Below are 23,534 nucleotides of genomic sequence, written 5' to 3' on the forward strand. Positions count from 1 at the left end.
ACCGCCAGGAGCAATTCCTGAGTCCAGAGCCAGGAGGAAGGAAGCCCTGAGCATCGCTGGGTGTGATGCAAAAAAAAAAAAAGAAAAGAAAAAAAAAAGAGAGAAAGAGAGGAGAAGAAAACGCAGTGGGCGCCCGAGCTCTGCCACCCGTCAGCGCGACCCGGGGCCACCTCCCCCGTCCCCGGCCGCCCCGCAGCCCCGCCGCCCCGCCTCGGCGCGCTCGCCCACCGGGCCCGCCCCCTGCCGGCGCCGCAGCCAATGGGCGCGGGCGCGGGGCGGGGCGGCGCACGCCATTGGCTGCGCCGCCCCGTGTTAAGGCCGGAGCGAGCGGCCCGGGCAGCATTGTGGCCAGACGCGCGGCGGGCGCCGGCGCTGCCCGCTGACCTGCCCGAGCTGCCGCGCGGCCGCGGGGGCCTCCAGGGCTGCAGCAGCGCCGGCCCTTGGGCGGGGGGGGTCCACGGAGAGGGGGGGAGGGCCGAGCATCCCAGCCGGGGATGCGCACCTGCCGCGCGGGGCCGGGGCCGCGGGCAGCAGCCGAGCGAGCGGCCGGACCCTCCCGGGGCCGGGGCCGGGCCGCGGGTTCGAGGCCGGCGAGCGGCCGCGGGGGTCGCTGAGCGCGGGCAGCGCGGGCGTGTCTCTTCCGGGGCGCGGATCGGGGGGCGCCCCGCACCCCGCACGGCCAGCGCGGGGGCGGGGGGCGTTTGCACTTGACAGCCCCCCACCACCACCCCCCCACCACCACCCCCACAGCCCCGCTTCGGGGATGGCGCTTGGACCCGGGATCGCTGCTGCCCGGCGCGCAGGCCGCAGGCGGGGGCTCTGACAGCAGCGGCGAATTCGGACCCGAGACCCCCCCCCCCCCCCCGCCACCAACCACCACCACCACCACCCCCGGGACCGCCGCGCCTGGGCCCGCCCGGGAAGGCGCCCGCGCAGACCATGGTGTGAAACTTTGCAAAGCTGCCGTTGGAAATGGTGCACCCCCCCGTCTCCAGGACCGGCCACCCGGGCGCTGGCCAGGCGGGCAGCAGCTGATCGCGCCTGGAGGACTCCCCTGAGAGGACCGCAGGTGCAGGTAGGCGCGCGCACCGGGCTTCCCCCTCCCTCTCTCCCTCCCTCGCCCCTCGGCATGGTCTAAGGGCTGCGTGTCCCCCCCCCCTCCCGTGCCCGGGTCCCTTGTGCGCCTGCCACTGTCTTGCCCTGGGGGTTGGAAGCCCACGGTCTCTGGCTCTGTTTCTGCGTGAGGAGCCCACTTTTTTTTTGGGGGGGAGGACCCTGGCTGGGGGGGTGGCCCAGGGCCTCCTGGCGGCGAGGTTCTAGTTCTGTCCCCGACCTAGATTGCCGCCGTGGCCTGGGTTAAGTCCTCAAAGTTAGTGCAACTCCCATATAAGCCTGAGAGAACCCAGCCGGCTGCAGCTCTGCGGGGGGCTGGGGGTGATGGAGAGCTAAGTGTGCTAAGTGCTGGATGGGGCCGTGCTAAGTGCTCCTGAGAAGGGCCCCCCGAACTCCCCGCCCAGGGGCTGAGCTGTGAGCTCAGCTGGGATGTGGGTCCCCTGCTCCGAGGGCTGTGTCTGGGAGTCAGTCTCCCCCTGGGCTCGATTCTGCAACCGAGGCAGCACCAAATTGGAGAAACTGAGGCTCGTGGGCGGGCAGGACATCTCCCCAGGAGGCTGGCAGAAGCCCCCTCCCGCCGATGCAACTGAGCCTGGCAGCTGCCTGGAGATGCCCTGGGCAGAGCCTGGCTCCGCTGAGCAGATTCCTATGATCGGGGCACAGACTGGAACGCTGCCGCCGATGTTGTACGCGTGCGTGCGTGCGTGCATGTGTGTGTGTATGTGTATTTGTGTGTGTGTGTGTGTGTGTGTGCGTGCATGCGCGTGCCAGCTCGCAGCTGCATGCAGGCGGCGGGCTGCCGGGGGGAAGAAGAAGCTTGGCAGCGTGTTGCCACCCTCTCTGCCCAGGCCCCAGATGCCCAGATGCCGGGAGCGTCCCTTCCTAGCCAGGACCGTGAACTTGGTCTCTGCTCAGCCTAGAGTTTTCTCGGTGCCAGGCGGCCCCTCTGAGGGGAGCTCATTTGCCCAGGCTGTGGAGACCGAAGCCAGGGATCATCCAACACACAGAGGCACTGTCAAGGTCTGTGTGTGTGTGTGTGTGTGTGTGTGTGTGTGTGTGTGCGTGTGCAGACGTGGACTTACTGTGGAAGCATCAGCCAGAACTCATGTTCTTGAAAGCAGAGCCATTCTGGCAGTCTGTGCTGATGGCTGGTTAATTAGGACCCCCCCCCCCCCCCCCGCTCCCTTTACCCGTCCCCCTGACAGGGACAAACATAGTTGCGTGGGCCAATCAGGAGGCTAAAGGTAACAGGGTGTATTCGTGGCAGGGAGTACCTCCCCCCCGCCCCCCAACTCTCCATCGCTTGCAAGGCCAGTCTCCGCCGAGCATCCCTGGAAGCATCAGAGAATTCTCCGCTGACAGCCTTTCTGGAGTTGGGCTGTCCTTCGCTCTCTACTTGTCCCCGTTGCGGGGGGGAATCTGTGCTTTGTAAAGAAGTTCCCATACAGCCTCTGTGTGTGTGCATGCGTGCGTGCATGTGTGTGTGTGTGTGTGTGTGTGTGTGTGTGTGTTGGGGGAGGGTTGGGAGCAGGACATGACCAAGCAAAGCTGCCGTCCGTGGAGTCTCTGATTTCCCAAGGTCTCAGCTGCTCTCTGTTCCGGGGCTGAGTTCCCATGAGGTTCCGCTCTCCCCCCCCCCCCCGCCCCCCAGGGAAGGAGGCAGAGGATGAGGGCAGGTCGGGCACCTATTGGAGAGCAGGGAGGCAGGTGCCAGGCTCTGGTCTTTTCCTGCAAGGATGGCAGAGAGTGGGGTGCCCACCCACCCCCCAGGGGGGAAAAAAACAAACAAACAGGGCTGCAACCTTTGCATCTCCACTAGAAATCGGACTGGCTCTAGCATCCCGGAAGGGGCACTTGTGGGCTCCCCTAGAAAGATCCCCCCTCAAAGTCCATCCAGGGAGGGGTTTCCCCCTTTCCTTCCCTCCCGGAACAGCTTGTTTACTGGGCCAGAGGGCAGAGCACTTCCTGCGTCATCACCCCCTCCTGATCCTGTCTCCCCCGAGGTACCCACCGGCCTCCGGGGAGCCTGGCATAGCTCTGAAACTCCCAGCCTCACTTTTCAGGATCTCTCCAGGGCTCCTGGAAACCAGAAGGCATCAGGGCTAGAGGGGGAACCAGAGCGATCTGAGGGGCCGCTTTCTGCTGACTGCGGGAGAGAGCATCACCGGGGTGGTCTCCTGCTTGGGGTTTTGTGTTACCCCACACCCCCTCGCGGGGTATTTTGGGCGATTTCAATGCCTTCTCTTAAAACCAGAAGATCTCGTGTCTAGCCCATCTCCAGAGAGTCCTTTTCCCTGTAGGGCTGGGGGAGGAGGCGCATAATTAAGCCTCCCCCTGCCTGTCTCATTGGCCTTTGATTACCCCTAAGAAGTAGAGCTCAAAGGAATTTTTGCCGCCAAGGGTGAGGGGAAGGCAGAGGAGCCCCGAGCAAAGAGAGAGACAGAGCCTATATTTGGGGTGAGGGGGCGTTCTCCTCAAAGCAACCCCCAGATGCCTCTGGGACCGAGTGACCTCAGAGCTTAGCCACTGAGATGTCACAGGACCCATCGACCCCGAAAGTTTGGGAGTGGGAGTGTGGGGGGGGGGAGGGAGGGCGACGGGGAACATGGGTGCTTTCATGAGTGCAGAACACCTTCGCTTCCAGTGATCGTACAGTTTAGTCATAAATGCAGGCTTAACCCTCCACCCCGGGATGGGGGATGGGAGCGACACGATTGATTCCCTACAGCAGTTCAATTCCTCGGGTTCTCAAGACTGACCTAATTACTCCCCGATTGATTGGTCTTGATGATGAGAATGCCGAAGAGAGAGCATTTGAGTCGTGCCACCCAGGGAAAGGTGGGGAACAGGGGGCTTGTGGGGTGTGGTGGGTGTGCATCTCAACAACAAACAGAACTGATCACTGCAGAAGCTTCTAGAAGGCTCGGAAGGTGGTGGGTGGGTGTGATTGCTGGAGGGTGACTTGGTCCCTGACTCCCCGAGGCCCAGAAAGGATGCGTTGCACCTCGCTTCATTATCTGACTTAAGCGTTGGCAAGAGTGGTGCTCTGATTCAGAAAAACCCCTGTCTCATCCTCGGGTATCCAGACGCCCCGGGCTTCGAGTCCCTTCTGTAGAACAGGGGGCAAAATCACACTCAAGGTCAACGGCATATCAAAACCTTCGGATGAGGACCTTGGGACCGAGCCGCGGAATTTCAAGGGAGCAGGAGGAAAAACCTCGTTTTCTTTAGCAACAGAATTGATGTCGCGGCTTGATGTTCTGCCTTTTCTTCTTCTCCACCCCAAAATGTCCCCTGTGGGTGGCAGCGAGGGTGCGACTTGCAGTGGGCAGAGGGAAGAGGAGTTTCTTTTCCTATCTTAAGATTCTGGAGCATGCACGTGGGCATAACCTCTCCTCTCTTCTCCTCTCCTCTCCTCTGTCCCTTTAAATAAAACATAGGCTGTCGCGGCCGCAAAGGAGAGGCAGCAAAAAAGAAGCCAGAGGTGTGGGGGGGACCCCCGGTGCCAGAAGTGGGGTCACAGGGTTCTGGGTGGGCTCAGTCAAGCCCGTTGTGTGTGCCAGCCTGGGGGCAATGCCAAGGAAGGGCCAGGGTTGCAGACACTGGACAGATGGAGATGTGGCCACGCCCACCTGGAAGCCGGGCTCACTGATAGGCCACGCCCACAACACACCACGCCCACTGGGAGACACGCCCGCTTGCAGTAGGCCACGCCCACCCAACAAGCCAGTCTCATGCAGGCCACGCCCATAACATACCACGCCCACTGGGAGACACGCCCCCTTGCAGTACACCACGCCCGCCGGGAAGGCCACAGCCAATTGCATACCACACCCACCAGCACACCACGCCCACTTATAATGCCACGCCCACCCTTGCAGTGCCCGCCCACCAGAGCAAAGTTCCTGGCTGCCCGGACTCCGGGCCACGGGCCAGGTGGCATCCTGGACCCCCGGAGGATGCAGGCGCATCTCTGGGAAGTGCCACCCTGCCCCAGGGGTGGATGGTCCGTGCGGGGACACCCCTGGGGGCGGGAGAGTGGGCCGTGGACTCCCTGTCTGCGAATGCCAGGGTCAGTGGCCTGGCCGCTTCCGGAGCAGGGGAGCGGCGAGGGGGGTGCGAGCTCTCAGCAGCGGTCCCCACTCTTGGCCCCAGTCCTGGCTCCGCTGCATCGCAGGGGTGGGGTGCTGCGGGAAGTAGACCCTACGTCAGATGGGAGGTGCAGTGTCTCATCCATAACTGCTCCGTTGTCTTTTGTTGTTGTTGTTGCTGTTTTGTTTGTTTGCTTTTTGGGTCACCCCCCGCGATGCTCAGGGGTCACTCCTGGCTCTACACTCAGGAATCACTCCTGGCGGTGCTCAGGGGACCCTATGGGCTGCTGGGACTCGAACCCGGGTCGGCCGCGTGCAAGGCCAATGCTCTAAGTGTGGTACTATCGCTCCAGCCCTCATGCTGTTGTTCTTTTATTCCTCATGCATGAAGGATGAGGCCTGAATCTGAGGAAGGAGAGACAGAAACGTCCATTCAGGCTTGGGCCACCCACGTTTCACGTAGGGAAGTTCTGAGATGGGGCACGCCTGGGGGTAGGGGATACAGCCTTGCGCTGTGCATCCTTTTGCGATCTTCAGGTTCAGCGCCCTCTCTGGGCCTCTGATTGTGCAAGGGAGGTGCTCGCTTGCTGTGTGTGTACACGTGTGCCGGTTAAAGGCAGCGGTGGGGACCCTCGGAGGTGACAGGACAGCAGGGCATCTGCCCTGCAGGGGTGAGACCCCTCGGAGTCTATCCTTGGCTCCGACCACGTTACAGTTCGAAAGGCAGATTGGAAGACGTGGGTCGATGCAGCAGGAGGGAATGACAGATGCCAGTTTGTCTTGTTTGGGTTGGGTTTGGGGGCCACACGCAGCGATGCTCAGGGCTGACTCCTGGCTCTGTGCTCAGGAATCACCACTGGTGGAATCAGGGGAACCCCGGAGATGCCAGGGATCAAACCAGGTCAGGAGTGTGCCAGGAAACACTGGCCCCAAGAGCTGCTGGGTTCTGATTTTATGGGCCCACACCTGGCCTTGCTCAGGGCTTTCTGGCTCTGCACTCAGGAATCACTCCTGACAGTGCTCAGGGGACCCTATGGGATGCCGGGGATCGAACCTGGGTCGGCCGCGTGCCAGGCCAACGCCCTTCCTACTGAACTCTCTCTCCTACCAACAGCCGCTGTCTCCACCCCCAGTTTCAAAGCTGATCAGGGGAAGCAGTGTGGCCTTCAGCTGTGGTCACTGACGGTCTCGTAGTGGCTTCCGGTGAAGCGGATGCTGGTGACTCTGGTTCCCCTGGACCAGGCCGTGTTTGGTCACTGCTGGGCCTCAGGGCCCTGGCCGGCCACGCAGGGCCCAGGGCGTTGATTCCAGCAGTGAGATGTGGGTGAGTTGGCTTGAAACCCGACTTGGGACGTCACCGTGTGAGCACCTTAGAGGTCGCGTCCATCCACCAGGCGGGCTCTGCATGACCACCACGCCAGAGGAATTCCAGGGTGGGTGGCCAGTGTGGAATGAGCCAGGCCAAGTTTTTTGTTTGTTTTTGTGTGTTTTTTTTTATTTGCTTTTTGGTTCACACCCGGCGATGCACAGGGGTCACTCCTGGCTCTGTACTCAGGAATTACTCCCGGCGGTGCTCAGGGGACCCTATGGGATGCTGGGAATCGAACCCGGGTCAGCCGTGTACAAGGCAAACGCCCTCCCCACTGTGCTATTGCTCCAGCCCCCCTGTTTTTGTGTGTTTTTTTTTTCCTTTTGGGTCCCACCCGGCGATGCTCAGGGCTGACTCCCGGCTCTGCACTCAGGAATCACTCCTGGCGGTGCTCGGGGGACCCTAGGGGATGCCGGGAATCGAACCCGGGTCGACCGCGTGCAAGGCCAACGCCCTCCCCGCTGTGCTATGGCTCCGGCCCCCATCTTTGGGAATGTCTAACACAGCTGTTTCTGCCTGCGCCGTGAGGGCAGCGCGCGCGTGTGTGTGTGTGTGTGTGTGTGTGTGTGTGTGTGTGTGTGTGTGTATGGGGGGGGGCGCCCCGTCTCTGCGCACAGGTGCGTTCCCGTTTCCAGAGAGCAGGGTTTCAGAAAACAAATAAAAGAGCGGCGAGTTGTCAGACTCCGAGGAGAAGGTTTCCGTGGCATGAAGCAATATTCAGAGAGAGGGGAGGGCGTTAACCTTTTTAGAAACACACACACACACACACACACACACACACACACACACACAAAACCTATCAGAAACATTCTCAGCACCAGAGCCCAGAGCACGAAGCCTGATATCAAAGTAGATAAAAGTCTAACCCCTCCAGATGAGCGTGGGGGCTGGGGAACCTGGAGGTGGGTACTACCCCCCACCACACACACACGCGCGCGCACACACACCATCATCACATCTCATCCTCCCCACAAATGGTCCCCGAGGCCTGTCCTTGGGATGGAGAGACTTGGAAAGGCAAGCTGAAAACCACCACATCAGCAGACTGCTTTAAAGATGGTGGCACAGCGGGGAGGGCGTTTGCCTTGCATGCAGCCGACCCAGTTCGATCCCCGGCATCCCATAGGGTCCCCCGAGCACCTCCAGGAGTGATTCCTGAGTGCATGAGCCAGGAGTCACCCCTGTGCATCGCCGGGTGGGACCCAAAAAGCAATATATATATTTATTTAAAATTATTATTATTATTATTATTGTTTTGCTTTTTGGGTCCCACCCGGTGATGCACAGGGGTCACTCCTGGCTCTGCACTCAGGAATCACCCCTGGCGGTGCTCAGGGGACCCTATGGGATGCTGGGAATTGAACCCGGGTCGGCCGTGTGCAAGGCAAACGCCCTCCCCGCTGTGTTATCACTCCAGCCCCCTATTTTTTTTTTTTTAAGGGGAAAGGAGATGCATTTTTCATGGCAAATACCAGCCAAACACTCACAGTGAATTTCAAACCTGACGCTCTTTTGCCCACCCGGGACGCTCTGGTTTTGGACTCTGGGACCGGATGTGAGGAAGAGATGCCCATGGCGTGGGTTCGCGGTGCCACCAGCTCCTAAGTCCGGGGACTCGGGCCCACATGGTTCTGAGCCCTTTGGAGGAGGGGGCACGGCGGGCCCGCTTTGGATGCGAGAACGGCGAAGCGAACAGGTTGTGGGGTGGGATTCCCAGCCAACCCCTAGTGCAGTTCCTTCTCACTTCCCACCACTACAGCATGTCGGGGGGGAGGTTTCTCTTAACATGTATTTTTTTTTCTGCCATATTTAGTCAATTATTTAATGTTCTATCTTGGTCAAACATTGTTTCTTTTTCTATTTTTTTATTATTTTTTAAAAATTTATTTATTTTTAATTAGTGAATCACCGTGAGGGTACAGTTACAGATTTATACATTTTTGTGCTCGTGTTTCCCTCATACAAAGTTCGAGAACCCATCCCTCCACCAGTGCCCATTCTCCACCACCAGTAAACCCAGCGTCCCTCCCACCCTCCCCAGTCCTGTCTCCCCCCACCCCATTTAACATGTATTTTTTTGGGGGGGGTCGGGGTGGGGTTTGGGACACGACTGCTGGTCCTCAGGGATCTTCACTCCTTGGGTGGCTCGGGGAACCCTGGGACGGTAGCTGGGTTGGCCACATGCAGATCCAGTGCCTTGGCCCCCGTGCGCTCTCTCTCTCTCTCTCTCTCTCTCTCTCTCTCTCTCTCTCTCTCTCTCTCCCTCTCTCTCCCTTTCTCTCCCCCTCCCCTCTCTCTCTCCAACTCCCTCTCCCTCTCTCTCCTCTCTGTCTCCCTCCCTCTCTCCTCTCTCTCTCCCCCTCCCTCTCTCTCCTCTCTCTCTCCTTCCCTTTACTCTCCTTTTCTCTCTCCCTCTCTCTCCTCTCTCTCCCTCTCCCTCTCCTCTCTCTCTCCCCCCTCTACTCTCTCTCCCTCCCTCTCTCTCTCCTCTCTCCCCCTCTCCTCTCTCTCCCCCTCTCCTCTCTCTCTCCCTCTCTCTCCCTCCCTCTCTCCTCTCTCTCCCCCTCTATCCTCCTCTCTCTTCTCTCTCCCACCCCTCCTCTCTCTCTTCCCCTCTCTCTTCTCTCTCTCCCCCTCTTCTCTCTCTCTCCCCCCTCTCCTCTCTCTCTCTCTGTATCTCTCTCTCACCCATCTCTGCCTGCTTCCCTACTGGGCTCACAGCTCCTCAGAGGTGACTCCTCTAGCAGTGCTCCCAGTCTTCAGTGGTTCTGCCGGCAGTGGACACACGGGAGGTTTAGGATCTGGGCTTCTCTGTCTCTCCACCCCTGGGGAGGCCAGGCCATCAGGAGCCACCCCTGTGCCTCGGGGGGCCACACCACTCTCGAGATATCCTGGAGGCCCACAGTGGGTACAGCCCGTGCTGAAGAGATGCAAGGGTGAGGCCGGAGCGACAGCACAGAGGGGAGGGCGTTGGCCTGGCACGAGGCCGACCTGGGTTCAATCCCCGGCATCCCCTAGGGTCCCCCGAGCACCACCAGGAGTGATCCCTGAGTGCAGAGCCAGGAGTCAGCCCTGAGCATTGCCGGGTGGGACCCAAAAAGCAAATAAATAAATAAATAAATAAATAAGAATTGCAAAGTTATCACAGCGGGGAGGGCATTGGCCTTGCACGCGGCCAACCTGGGTTCGATCCCTGACACAGTATATGGTACCCGGAGACCACCAGGAGGGATCCCTGAGTGCAGAGCCAGGAGCCAGCCCTGAGCACAACTGGGTGTGACCTCTCCCCACCTTCAAAAACTAGCAAAAAAGAAAGAGATTCTGCTCTCAAGGGTATTTACCGACTCCGAAGCTGAGGAAGTCAGCAGAAGAGGAACCTTAGGGATGATGGTCCCTTCCTTGCCAGCCACATTTGGTGTTTCCTTGCCCAATTCCTTAGCTAAGGAAGCCTCAGGCTCCACATCTGTAAAATGGGCACTCAGTGGGGGAGAGAGAGAAAAAACAAAAACAAAAACCATCTCACTGGATGGGGCGATTTTGAGTGTGAAATGATGGTCGGATTGGCTCGTCCTGGCCCCCAAACAGAAGGGATTAGCCAAGGGTCCTTCCTTTCTGTTATAAGCTTGGTTTTTGGCATTTTTTTTTTTTTGCCCAAGCCAGAATCTCTTGATTTGGAAGGAGCTGAGGCCACTGGACCCTGCGACACGGCTAGCCAGGAATGGACTCTTATTTCTCTCCAGGTGTCTGTGCTCGCTTCAGTCTCTCCCCCCCCCGCCCCCACCCTCCCCCATAGGGTTTCTTTAAATGTATTTCACAAAACGCAGTGAGCAGAATGGATTTGGCAGTGACTTAAAAAAAGACTCCATGTATTTTGGAAAGTGGCGGGGGGTGGGGGTGGGGGGGGGCCGGGGAGGAAAATAAGCCACAACACAAACCAGTTTGTCTCCGGGCTGTAGGGTTTCTTGTGATATGAGAAATTTCCATTTTTAGGCAAGAGCGAAAGTTGGCTAACTTGAAAACGTTTGACACATGCCATATGCAGAGAGGGAGAGAGCCGGGATCGATTTTTGCTCAGGCAGAAGACAAAAAAAGGGGCACGGGGCCAGCGAGATGTCGGGGGAGGGGGAGCTTTAGGGGGTGACGTGGGGCTGGGGGCAGAGGGGCAGGGATGTGCCACGCGCTCCTCCCCCACCCAGGGGGCTGTGGTCACCAAACCCCCCTCAATACCGACTTCCAGACTCTGCCCCTTTCGTGAAATGAGAGACAAGACGCTCTTCGGGGAGCGACTTGACATTCGCAGCTCCGCAGGCAAGAAAATAAACCATATATAAAGCTGTGACTTGGATCCAACCGGCCCAGGATCCGGAAGTGGGTGCTACCACGTGACAGAGCCAGCTGGGGTGGGAGCGACTCCTGAGCCTTGCCTGATCCCTTCTCCTGGGGGGTGGGGGAAAGAGGTTAGAACTTTGCAGACCTGGAGTCCTGCTTTGCCTGGGCTCCGGGGGAGGGTGACAGGGAGGGCACCCCACTTTATTTATTTTTTATTTTTTTATTTTTTGCTTTTTGGGTCCCACCCGGCGATGCTCAGGGGTTCCTCCTGGCTCATGCACTCAGGAATTACTCCTGGCGGTTCTCGGGGGACCCTATGGGATGCCGGGGATCGAACCCAGGTCGGCCGCGTGCAAGGCAAACGCCCTCCCCGCTGTGCTATCGCTCCAGCCCCAGGGCACCCCACTTTAGAACTCAAAACAGGCGAATGAACGGGTCCTGTCTGCAGGTGCACGGCTCAAGGGGACAGGGAGACGCTAGGAGCACAGAGTCAGGGTGCAAGGAGAGAGCATGAGTGAGGGAGAAACTCAGCATCGAGACACACCCTCTGTTATCTTGTGTGTTTTTTTTTGTTAGTTTGTTTGTTTGTTTGTCTTTATGGGTCACACCTGGCAATGCACAGGGGTTCCTCCTGGCTCTGCACTTAGGAATCACCCCTGGCGGTGCTTAGAGGACCGTATGGGATGCTGGGAATCGAACCCGGGTTGGCCGCGTGCAAGGCAAACGCCCTCCCCACTGTGCTATTGCTCCAGCCCCCCTTCTGTCATCTTGTAGACTCTTCCATATCCCTTCAACTCGGAGGTAGAGTTGAGGTAGACCAGATGGCCAGTCTTGAAGCAGGGCTAGTAAGAGACTTCCCACTTGGAAACCCCCCCTCCCCTTCCCCCAAAGCCCGTGCATTTTATTGGGCTGGATCGATAGCACAGGGGGTAGGGTGTTGGCCTTGCACGCGGCCAACCCAGGTTCGATGCCTCCGCCCCTCTCTGAGAGCCCGGCAAGCTACCGGGAGGATCCCGCCCGCACGGCAGAGCCTGGCAAGCTTCCCGTGGCGTATTTGAGATGCCAAACACAGTCACAACAAGTCTCACCATGGAGACGTGACTGGTGCCCGCTCGAGCAAATCAATGAGAAACGGGAGGACAGTGATGACAGTGCATTTGGAGGAGATGGCTACGGAAGGAGGACATTCACTCATCTGGTGGACCCCACAAATGCCTTCAACTCCGAGCGCCCAGGATAGGTAGACCAGATGGCCAGCCTTGAAGCAAGCTAGTGAGAGACTCTCTATTTGGAATCCCCTCGTCCTCTTCCCCCAAAGCCTGTGCATTTTATTGGAGTTTATTTGGAGGATATGTTTATGTTTATGTTTATGGTTAATGAGTGGCTCATTATGTTTAATGAATGGCTGCCAAAGGGGGACATTCAGTCATCTCGCGGACCCCCAAATACCTTCAACACAGCGCGTCCGGGATAGGTCGATCAGCCGGCCAGCCTTGAAGCGGGCTAATGAGCCTTTCTACTTGGATCTTCTGCCACCCCCCCACCCCCACCGCCGACTCTCCACTTTGACTTTATCTGAAGGAGATATTTAATGAGTGGCTGCAGAAGGGGTGGGGGGATGGGGGGCCGGGGAAACTACACCGACACCGAACAGCTTAAAGCAGGTTATGGTTGGGATCTGCAGGGCTCAACCGTCTGACATGCTAATCCTCTGCTTTCTCACCGGGAGCCGGAGGGGTGGGGAGCTTCTTCCTAGAGAAGATTCCAGCATTCTGCTCTCTTCCCGGACCCCATCACCCTGGGCTTGTGCCCCTCCCGTCTCTGGACACAGCTCTGTCCTTTGTTTCAGGGTGGGGGGGCGACAACAATATTGTTCCCTGACACCCACATCTTCCGATGCATTTTGGAAATAAACCCAACCTTTTTAATTTATTTATTTTTTTGGTTGCTTTTTGGGGGTCCCACCCGGCGATGCTCAGGGCTGACTCCTGGCTCATGCACTCAGGAATCACTCCTGGCGGTGCTCAGGGGACCCTATGGGATGCTGGGAATCGAACCCGGGTTGGCCGAGTGCAAGGCCAACGCCCTTCCCGCTGTGCTATCGCTCCGACCCCAGTAAACCAAACCTTGAGGGCTCATTTGTGCCTGGGTCTCCTTGCAGGAAAATCAGTTCTTCCTGGCCCTGTGTTGATTCCCCAAAGGGGCCAGGAACTGTGTGCAGGGTTCAGCCCTGCACGGTGAAGCAGTAACCCTACCCCGCTCCTTCCCAGAGATGGACCATAAACACCCCAAAGATGGTAATTTTTTTTTTTTCATTTTGGGTCACACCCGGTGATGCTCAGGGCTGACTCAGGCTCTGCACTCAGGAATCACTCCTGGCGGTGCTTGGGGGGGCCCTATGGGATGCCGGGGATCGAACCCGGGTCAGCCACTTGCCAGGCAAACACCCTCCCCGCTGTGCTATCTCTCAGCCCCTGATCTATCTCATTTTTTTTTTTTTGGAGGGGGCTAGTGATGCTCAGGGCAGACTCCTGGCTTTGTACTCAGGAATCACTCCTGGTGGTGCTCAGGGGACCCTATGGGATGCTGGGAATTGAACCCAGGTCGGATGCGTGCAAGGCAAACGCTTTCCCTGCTGTGCTATCGCCCCAGCCCCCAAAGATGGCAATTTGGCTTTTGCACGTACCCCGTGCACCCCGCAGTGGAAAAACGGTCTGTTTCGTGAAACCAGCCTCTCTGTCTACACTCCCCCTCTGCTGCCACATGGGCGTTATGAGGACTCCGGATCCTTCTCTTGAAGGGCCATTTGGATGCTCCGGATTTCACACGGAGCGAGTTCCAGAAATTAGAGACGGGCTTTCTGGAAGGCAGCGTTTTCAAAATTTAATGCGCACCGGGGGAGCTCATTAAAATGCAGGCCGTCCGGGCCGCTTCCCGCAGAGCGCGGGATTTTGTGGGGCCGTGTGTGTGTGTGTGTGTGTGTGTGTGTGTGTGTGTGTGTGTGTGTGTGTGTGTGTGTGTGTGTGTGTGTGTGTGTGTGTGTGTGGCTTTGAGCTGCCGAAGCGGCAAGTTTAGACCATCCGAATGCAGCAGCAGCGAGGCACAAACTCCGTCTGGGAGAAAGGAGACATCCCTGAAGTCGTTTATAAGCGTTAGGTGAGGTGGGGGGGGAATGTTCAGGGACCTGCCATCCTTCCCACACATCTCACAAACACCCAGAGGGAGGTCTGCCGTGCTGGGGGGGGGGGCGGTTCCTGTGACCGAACTCGGGGTTCTGTGTAGGTCCAAGACGTGCCTTGCCTTTTTATTTTTTCATTTTGGGTCCCACCTGGCGATGCTCAGGGCTGACTCCTGGCTCTGCACTCAGGAAATCACTCCTGGCGGTGCTCGGGGGACCCTATGGGATGCTGGGGATCGAACCCGGGTGGGCCGCGTGCAAGGTAAACGCCCTCTCCACTGTCCCATCGCTCCGGCTGCCTGTGCTTGTATGAGCACATTGAATTCTCAAAATGACCTGGAGTCAGAGACTTTTTTTTTTTTTGCTTTTAGGGTCCCACCTGGTGATGCTCAGGGCTGACTCCTGGCTCTGCACTCAGGAATCACTCCTGGCGGTGCTCGGGGGACCCTATGGGATGCCAGGGATCGAGCCCGGGTTGGCCACGTGCAAGGCCAACACCCTCCCCGCTGTGCTCTCGCTCCAGCCCCAAGTCAGACACTTTGATTAGCCCCGTCTGCCCGGGGATGAGGCACCGAGAAGCGAATTATTTGCCAGAGTTCAGTCAGGATGTCTCAGCGCGCCCTCTGAACCCAGCCAGGCGACCTCAGCCTCTCCCGGGGTCCTGACTCTAGCGGGCAGAGCCTGGCCTGGGGAGGAAGGTTCTGGAAAATGATGGCCAGGTGCCGGTGGTCACCATCCCTGCTTTATTGTCGGGCCTGCCTGCGCCTCGGGAAGGGTTGCTATACTTACACACAGAATATGCTTAGCCAAACAGCCTGACGAGGATGATGCATGGAGAGCAATTAGGTACGGAGTCCGGGGCCCTTAGATTCCCAAAGAGGGTTGGATCCTCGCCCTGCCTCTGGCACGGTGACAGGGAGGAAGTCCAGCCGGCTGGCCCGGGTGACCCCACCTAGTCTCCAGTCCCCCACCCCCCACCCCCTGCTTTAATCCTAAGCCTGGAAGGTTCCCTCCCCCTACATTCTAGCAAGTTCTTTTTTTTTTTTTTTTTTTTTGCTTTTTGGGTCACACCTGGCGATGCACAGGGCTGACTCCTGGCTCTGCACTCAGGAACCACCCCTGGCGGTGCTCGGGGGACCCTATGGGATGCTGGGAATTGAACCCGGGTCGGCCGTGTCCAAGGCAAACGCCCTACCCGCTGTGCTATCGCTCCAGCCCATGTTCTGGAATACTGAGAATTTTCTAAAAAATTTTCTAAATCAATTTTCTAAAAAAATTGATTTGCCTTGCATGCAGCCGACCCAGGTTCGATTCCCAGCATCCTATACGGTCCCCTGAGCACCGCCAGGGGTAATTCCTGAGTGCAGAGCCAGGAGGAACCTCTGTGCACTGCCGAGTATGACCCAAAAGCAAAGAAAAAAGTTTATTTGGCTTTTGGGGTCCCACCCAGCGATGCTCAAGCGTTGCTCCTGGCTCTGCACTCAGGAATTACCCCTGGTGGTGCTTGGGGGACCCTATGGGATGCCAGGGATTGAGCCCGGGCCAGCCTCATGCAAGGCAAATACTCTCCCTGCCGTGCTCTCACTCTGACCCTAGAATACGGCGAGTATTGAATGCATGAACATAGCACAGTGGCAGGATTTGTGTGTCAGCGTGCACACGCGTGCTTACCCCATGTTTTTCTCACACAGAGCGCTTCTCGGACCCTGAGGCCCTCACGCGAGTGGGGGTTTGGCTACTGGCCACTCTAGCGGCCGACTCAGGTGAGGGTCCCAGACAGCCGCCCCCTGGCCACGCCCCTGCCCCCGTGGCCGGAGCCTGACCCACGAGGTGGCCCGTGGTCACTCCTGGCAGGGAACCGCAGCGCCAGCTGGCGAATGACCTTCAGGGTTGTGAGTGACCTTGAGGAATGCAGACAGCCGGAGGGACAAGGCTGTCCCCCTGGACACAGTCACTGGGGCTGCCCCGGGCTCTGGTCACCTTCCTCACCTGATGTTTTGGCATCATTGTTTCCCGGCCCTGGAACGAGGCACCATGGACAGAGCCGGGAGGGAGGGGGTTGGGGTCGGGGGTGCCTGGAGCCCTCCAGAGAGCATCCCAGGAGGACACAGGGTCTCCCTCCCGCTCTCCAGGGCGACCTCAGGAGTAAGCACCTTCCGGTCAGGTCTGGGGCACTCAGGATTTCCGCTGGCGGCTCTACACTGCCTGACCCACCCCCACTGGTGAGTGCGGGGGAGGGGGGGTTGGGAGAGAGAGAGGGAGAGAGAGGGGTGTGGGAGGGAGAGAGAGAGTCAGAGTCAGAGAGAGAGAGAGAGAGGGAGGGGGGGAGAGAGAAAGAGGGAGAGAGACAGAATCAGAGGCAGAGAAAGAGAGAGAGGGAGAGAAGGGGAGAGAGAAAGAGAAAGGGAGAGAGACAGAGAGGATGAGAGACAGGAAGAAGGAGAGACAAAGAGAAAGGGAGAGAGACAGAGAGGGAGAGAAAGAGAAGGAGAGAGATAGAGAAGGAGAGAGAGGGGGGAGGGAAAGAGGGATAGAAAGAGAGGGAAAAAAAAAGAGGGAGGGGAGAGAGAAAGAGAGACAGGGAGAGAGGGAGAGAGAGAAGGAGAGAAAGAAAAAGGGAGAGAGAAGGAGAGAAAGACAGGGAGAGAGAAGAGAGGAGAGAGGGAGAAAGGGAGAGAAAGAGGGAGAGAGATGGAGAGAGAGGGAGAGAGGTAGAAGGAGAGAGAGATGGAGAGAGAGGGAGAGAATGAGAGGAAAGAGAGAAAAAGACAGGGAGAGACAGAGAGAAACAGAGAGGGAGAGAGAGGGAGAGAGGAAGAGAAAGAGGGGAGAGAGGGAGAGAAGGAGAGAGAAGGAGAGGGAGAAAGGGAGAGAGGGGGAGTTTGGGGCCACTCAAAGCAGTGCTCAGAACTTACTCCTGGCTCTGTGCTCAGGGGTCACTCCTGGCGGGACCCTATGTGGTGCTGGGGCTCGAACCCGAATCCGTCGTGTGCAAGGCCGGCGTCTTCACCCCTGGCCGGGAGAGGAGCCCTCGTGCCCTGATGCCCTGCGCAGGCCCAGCCCTTTGGATCTTTTCGCCGTGGGGGAGGGGACTGTAGCTTGGACCCCCTCCCCCACCCCAGCAAGGAGTGACGTGGCATTTTAAAAATGTCCCTTCCATCCCAGTCCCTCTGCCATCCCTCTCCCACCCCGTCGGTGGCAAGTTTAGCTCTGGTGCTGCTTTCTCTCCCTCTCTCTCCCTCTCTCTCCTCTCTCCCTCTCTCTCCCTCTCTTTCTCTCCCTCTCTCTCTCCCTCTCTCCCTCTCTCTCTCCCTCTCTCCCTCTTTCTCTCCCTCTTTCTCTCCCTCTCTCTCCCTCTCTCCCTCTCTCTCCCTCCCTCTCCCTCTCTCCCTCTCCCTCTCTCTCCCTATCTCCTTCTCCCTCTCTCTCTTCCTCTCCCCCTCTCTCTCCCTCTCTCTCCCTCCCTCTGTTTCTCTCTCCCTCTCTTTCTTTCTCTCTCCCTCTCTCTCCCTCCCTCTCTTTCTCTTTCTCTCCTTCCCTTTCTCTCTCTGTCTCTCTTTCTCTCTCTCCCTCTCTCTTTCTCTCTCTCTCCCTCCCCCCCCCCTCTCTCTCCCTCGCTCTCTCCTTTCCCAGCCCCCCTGCAGCCCCCACGCCATCTGCCGGGGCTGGCTTACCTCCCCTGCTCGCTGTCTCTCCTCCCCTGGTGGGCGACGGGCAAGAGAAGCACGTGGGTCCCCCTGGCAGAGGCGCGCGGCAAACCGGACTCCTCTTTGCTTACAAAGCAAAGTCGGGGGAGAGGCTTGAGCCGGGCGGTGTTACCGGCTCCCCAGGAGCCCGCCAGAGCAACTGGGCGTCCTTCAGGGATTCCAAGGTCCTGAGGTCTCAGTGACCCTCTTGGTTCCTGCAGAGCTGTGTGACCCTCGGGGCGCCCCCCGCGGGGGGTTTGGATTTCCTGAAGCATCTCAGCTAACGGGGGATGAAGTTCAGGGGTCCTGGCCGGCCCACGCCAGCTCTGACCATGCACTCACCCCACGCCCAGAAGCCAAAGGAAACTGCTACCAAGACACTCACACAGGGCTGGAGCGACAGCACAGCGGGGAGGGCGTTGGCCTGGCACGCGGCCGACCCGGGTTCGATTCCCAGCATCCCATAGGGTCCCCCGAGCACTGCCAGGAGGAATTCCTGAGTGCAGAGCCAGGAGTCAGCCCTGAGCATCACCGGGTGGGACCCAAAAAGCAAAACAAAACAAAACCAAACCCAACGCTGTTCATGATTGCGTTTCTTTCAGTCACACAACGTTCCAACACCCGTCCCCGGCATCCTGTATGACCCCATCAGAGGCTGGAGCGACAGCACAGCAGGGAGGGCATTGGCCTGGCACATGGCCAACCCGGGTTCGATCTCCGGCATCCCATAAGGTCCCCCGAGCACCACCAGGAGCGATTCCTGAGTGCAGAGCCAGGAGTCAGCCCTGAGCATCGCCGGGTGGGACCCAAAAGAAAAAGAAAAAAGACATTCACTCCCATCCTGAATGGAGTCTGGGCTCTGGTGGACAGGACATGGACAGAGCGCCTGGCCCCTGCAGGAAGCTTGGGCACCCTGCTGTCCTTCCTGCCCAAACTCAGGATCCCAGAGCTCTTGGCTAAGACCCCTCACAGCTTGAGCTGTCAATTATTCTCCACCTTGGGGTCTTGTTTTGTTTTGTTTTGTTTTTTTTGGGTCCCACCCGGCGATGCTCAGGGCCGACTCCTGGCTCTGCACTCAGGAATTACTCCTGGCGGTGCTCAGGGAACCCTATGGAATGCTGGGATTCGAACCCGGGTCGGCTGCGTGCAAGGCAAACCCCCTTCCCGCTGTGCTATCGCTCCAGCCCCGCTGCAGTGTCTTGTACCAACCCCAGTAGCCATCAAGGATGGGCCTTGGCCGTGTCCCTCCACGGTCGTGTTCATTGGACTCATGTGTTCTTCATCTCTAACGGGTAGGAAAAGATCCCGGGCATCCAATCCGCAGTGGACAGGGAGGCCAGTGAGTTAGCGCCATTTCCCCCTTCCGAAGCCTGGTTCTAAAAAAAAGCAGGTAATTTCCAAATGTTTCCTGAAATGCGTCTTTTTAAAAAAATTTGTTTTGTTTTATTGTGTTTTTTTTTTGTTTGTTTTTGCTTTTTGGGTCCCACCCAGCGATGCACAGGGGTTACTCATGGCTTTGCACTAATTACTCCTGGTGCTGCTCAGGGGACCCTATGGGATGCTGGGAATCGAACCCGGGTCGGCCGCGTGCCAGGCAAATGCCCTCCCCGCTGTGCTATCATTCCTGCCCCTCAAATACGTCTTTTGGATTGTCAGGAAAGGCTGCATGTCTGTAGCTTGAAAAGTGAGATCCCATGGTGAGAATCATGAAAAGTGATTGATTTACTTTTCTTTTTTTCTTTTTGGGTCCCACCCGGCGATGCTCAGGGGTTCCTCTTGGCTCTGCACTCAGGAATTACTCCTGGTGGTGTTTGGGGGACCCTATAAGATGCTGGGAATCGAACCCGGGTTGGCCGAGTGCAAGGCCATCGCCCTCCCCGCTGTGCTATCGCTCCAGCCCTAAGTGATGGATTTTCACGGCACAGGAAGGATGTTGGTTGCGGGGGTGGAGGGGAATATTCGAGTTGGAGCAATTATTATTCCAGTAATTGCCAGCCGAGGTGAGAGGTTCTCTCCTGTGAGTCTCCTGTCTTCCCGTTCCTTGACATCTGGGCTGGAGATTGGCTACGGTCTTCTAGAATATTCTAAACGGGTCTGGGGAGAATTTCCGGAGCTGCCCAGACTCGGAGCACAAGATTCGGGGTGTTTTAAGTGACAGTTCATCGTTCCAGTCACGGGGGCGTCTTGGTGTACCGGGGCCCACTTCAGCTGCTATGGACAGGATTGCTAATTATCTGAGAATTAGCTAAAGAGGGAAGCGATTTGCAGAAATATCAGGCAGATTAGCAAGTCCTACTCGAAAATTCCCCCGTTGTCCTGAAAATCCAGCCCAACTTCCGTTGTGTGTGTGTGTGTGTGTGTGTGTGTGTGTGTTATTTTTTTCCATTTCTCTCCCCTTCTCCCCTGCAACCCTGAACCTGTGTATCTATGTCTTTTCGGGGACAAAACGCGTCCGACCGAAGAAGGCTCCTGTTCTTATTAAGAACATCACTCACGGGTGCAAACGGAGGCCGGCTTTTATTACTGACCCCGCGGCCACCAGCCCGCCCTGCCGCCCGCCCGGCTGCGGGGAGGGGGAGGGCGTGGAGGGGAAGGTGAAGAAACGGAATTCGCAGGACGACACAGCAACCTTAATTCACCCGGGCCTGCCTGGGGGGGTCTTGCGGGGGCAGGCGAGGCTGCGAGAGATCAGTTGGTGGGGAAGAACGCGCGGGTACCAGGCAAAAAAAAAACCATAAGGGGAACGGGCATAGGCGTTGCAAAGTGAGTTCACGGGGGGCAAAGGATGTTGCCCAAAGATGTGGGTGAAGAGTTTGTGGGTTTTTTTGGTTTTTTGTGTTTTTTTTTCTGCTTTTTTGGGTCACACCCAGCGAAGCTCAGGGCTGACTCCTGGCTCTGCACTCAGGAATCACTCCTGGCGGTGCTCAGGGGGACCCTATGGGATGCTGGGAATCGAACCCGGGTCGGCCGTGTGCCAGGCAAACGCCCTCCCCGCTGTGCTATTGCTCCAGCCACTCTCTTTGCTTTTTGGGTCCCACCTGGCGATGCTCAGGGCTGACTCCTGGCGGTGCTCAGGGGGACCCTATGGGATGCTGGGAATCGAACCCGGATCAGCCACGTGCCAGGCCAATGCTCTCCCCGCTGTGCTATCGTACCAGCCCTGCCCTCAGCACCTTATCATCAGGCCTGCGTGGGCGGTGACCGGTCTAGTGTGATTGTGGAGTTGAGTCTCTCCCTGGCCCCCTGAGCACTGCCGTGGGAGTCTTGCCCCCAGAGAGAGGCAGAGACGCCTCCCTCCCTGGACGCTTTCCTGTATGGGCGTGACCTTGAGGCTGGAGGTCAGCAGGGCTGGGAGGTGATGGAGAGGGAGGCTGAGCGGTCCTGGGTTTGAGGAAACTGGCCAAGCCGGCTGTGCTCCTCACTCTGTGTTCGGGGCTCGAACCCGGGTCGGCCACGTGCAAGGCCAACCATCACTCTCCCCGCTGCGTCCTGCGATTTATCATTTCAACGTTTTGTCCACCTGGAGCAGAGAAACGCATCAGGGGCAAGGATAAGGCTCAAACCCAACACCACCGGCATTTCTCGGGGACTCACTCCTGGCAGTGCTCCGGGGACGCCTCCGTGCTGGGGAGGGTCCCCTGCGTCCCTCCGGCCACCCAGGCAGAGCTGGTGACCAACAAGAAGCAACTGCCTGGCTCTGAGCAACCTTCCAGTCTGTGGGGGGAGGGATTAGGGAGACAATTAGACGAGAACCGTCTGTGTCTGTGTCTGCGTCGTCACACTCCAAGCAAATATCTGCCTTATGGTCGCGGCTCCTCGGAGGTGATACTAATGGAATTAGCGGGGCCGCGGCCAGGGATGTCCAACAGGCGCTGCCGTAATTGAATTAGAAGGACCGTCAGGAACCGTGTCATTGTAGGAGATTCTCCACTTCCTCCCCCCACCCCCACCCCCTTGCCGGGCGATTGAGCAGAGGTGTTATTTTTTGCTTTTTGGGTCCCACCTGGCGATGCACAGGGGTTCCTCCTGGCTCATGCACTCAGGAATCACTCCTGGCGGTGCTCGGGGGACCCTATGGGATGCTGGGAATCGAACCCGGGTCGGCCATATGCAAGGCAAACGCCCTCCCCGCTGTACTATCACTCCAGCCCCTGGGGTTACTTTTCTTCCCTCCTCCTCCTCCTCCTCCTCCTCCTCCTCCTTCTCCCCCTCCCCCTCCCCCTCCCCTCCCCCTCCCCCTCCTTCTCCTCCTCCTCCTCCTTCTCCTCTTCTTAATTCTTCCTCCGTCTTCTTCCTCTTCCTTCTTCTCTTCCTCATCTTTGTCCTCTTTCTCGTTCTCCCTCTTCCTCCTCCTTCCTTCTTCTCCTAATTCCTTCTCCTCCTTCTTCCTTTTCCTCCTCCTCTTCATCTTTTTTCTCATCCTCCTCTTCCTCTTCTCCCTCCTTCTCTTCCTCTTCTTCCTCCTCCTTCCTTCTTTTAATCCTTCCTCCTTCCTTTTCTCCTCCTCCTCCTCCTCCTCTTCTTCCTCCCTAATCCCTCCTCCTTCTCCTCTTCCCCCTCTTTCCTTCTTTTAATCCTTCCTCCTTCCTTTTCCTCCTCCTCCTCTTCTTCCTCCCTTATCCCTCCTCCTCCTCCTCCTCTTCTTCCTCCCTAATCCCTCCTCCTCCTCCTCCCCTCCCCCTCCACTTAGATCCACTGATCTGGTTCCAGCCGGGATGTGGTGACAATTCGCCCTCTAAATGTTTTCCAAGTACCTCTTCGGAAACAGAGTGAACGGTGCCAAATATCGGTCCTTGGGGGTCATTTATGTTTAGACTGAAAGTTATTTATAGCCCAGAGCCAAGGAGGGGTCGGAGAGACGGCACAGCATATGGGGCGTTTGCTTTGCACGCGGCTGACCCGGAGTCGACCCCCCGCATCCCATAGGGTCCCCCGAGCACCGCCAGGAGTGATTCCTGAGTGCAGAGCCGGGAGTCAGCCCTGAGCATCGCCGGGTGGGACCCAGACACAAAAACAGAAACAAATCATCAAGAGCCAAGGAGGCAGGTGACGGACGGCTGGACACAGCATGCAACTGTCCAGCCCTTGTATTATCTGGGGTGTCCCCTGGCCCCGCCCTGGAAGCGCCCCCCCCCAAATTGATTCTAATCACAGGCGATGAGTAAAAGGAGTAAAAGGAGCGTGAGGGTGACAGGGCTTCTTTAGGAAAACGCTGATCTGTGACTTCTCCGAGAACAGCAAGCCAGGAGCGGGGGAGGGGTCCCACCCGGCGATGCTCAGGGCTGACTCCTGCCTCTGCACTCAGGAATCACTCCTGGCGGTGCTCAGGGGACCCTCGGGGGTGCCGGGGATGGAAGCTAGGTTTGTCGTGTGCAAGGCAAATGCCCTCTCCACTGTGAAGGCCCCTTTTCGGCTCCTAGCTGTGGCCTCTCCAGGCCATACGGTGTGACATACGTGACATATGACATAAGTAGGACACCAAGTGCTCAGGGGTGCGGAAACAGCAGAGCAGTGAGTGGGATTGAGGGGTCTGGGGGAGCGGTGAGTGAGTGAGTGAGTGAGTGACTGACTGACTGACTGACTGACTGACTGACTGACTGACTGAGTGTGTGAGTGAGTGAGTGAGTGACTGACTGACTGACTGACTGACTGAGTGGGTGAGTGACTGAGTGACTGAGTGAGTGAGTGAGTGAGTGACTGACTGACTGACTGACTGACTGACTGACTGACTGAGTGACTGAGTGAGTGAGGAGTGAGTGACTGAGTGA

The 23,534-nt window shown here is 58.0% G+C and overlaps 1 protein-coding gene across 1 annotated transcript in view; it reads left to right on the forward strand.

The window, feature by feature from the left end:
* Nucleotides 1–380: 380 nt before the first annotated feature.
* BRINP2 (BMP/retinoic acid inducible neural specific 2) overlaps nucleotides 381–23,534 on the forward strand; it is a 68,127-nt gene continuing 44,973 nt past the window's right edge. The window contains exon 1 of the mRNA XM_055120169.1: nucleotides 381–1,075. The gene's annotated coding sequence lies outside the window, so the exon portion shown is untranslated. The remainder of the gene's footprint in view (nucleotides 1,076–23,534) is intronic.

The sequence above is a fragment of the Sorex araneus genome, chromosome X (genome assembly GCF_027595985.1).
Source record: "Sorex araneus isolate mSorAra2 chromosome X, mSorAra2.pri, whole genome shotgun sequence".
Classification (NCBI taxonomy): Eukaryota; Metazoa; Chordata; class Mammalia; order Eulipotyphla; family Soricidae; genus Sorex; species Sorex araneus.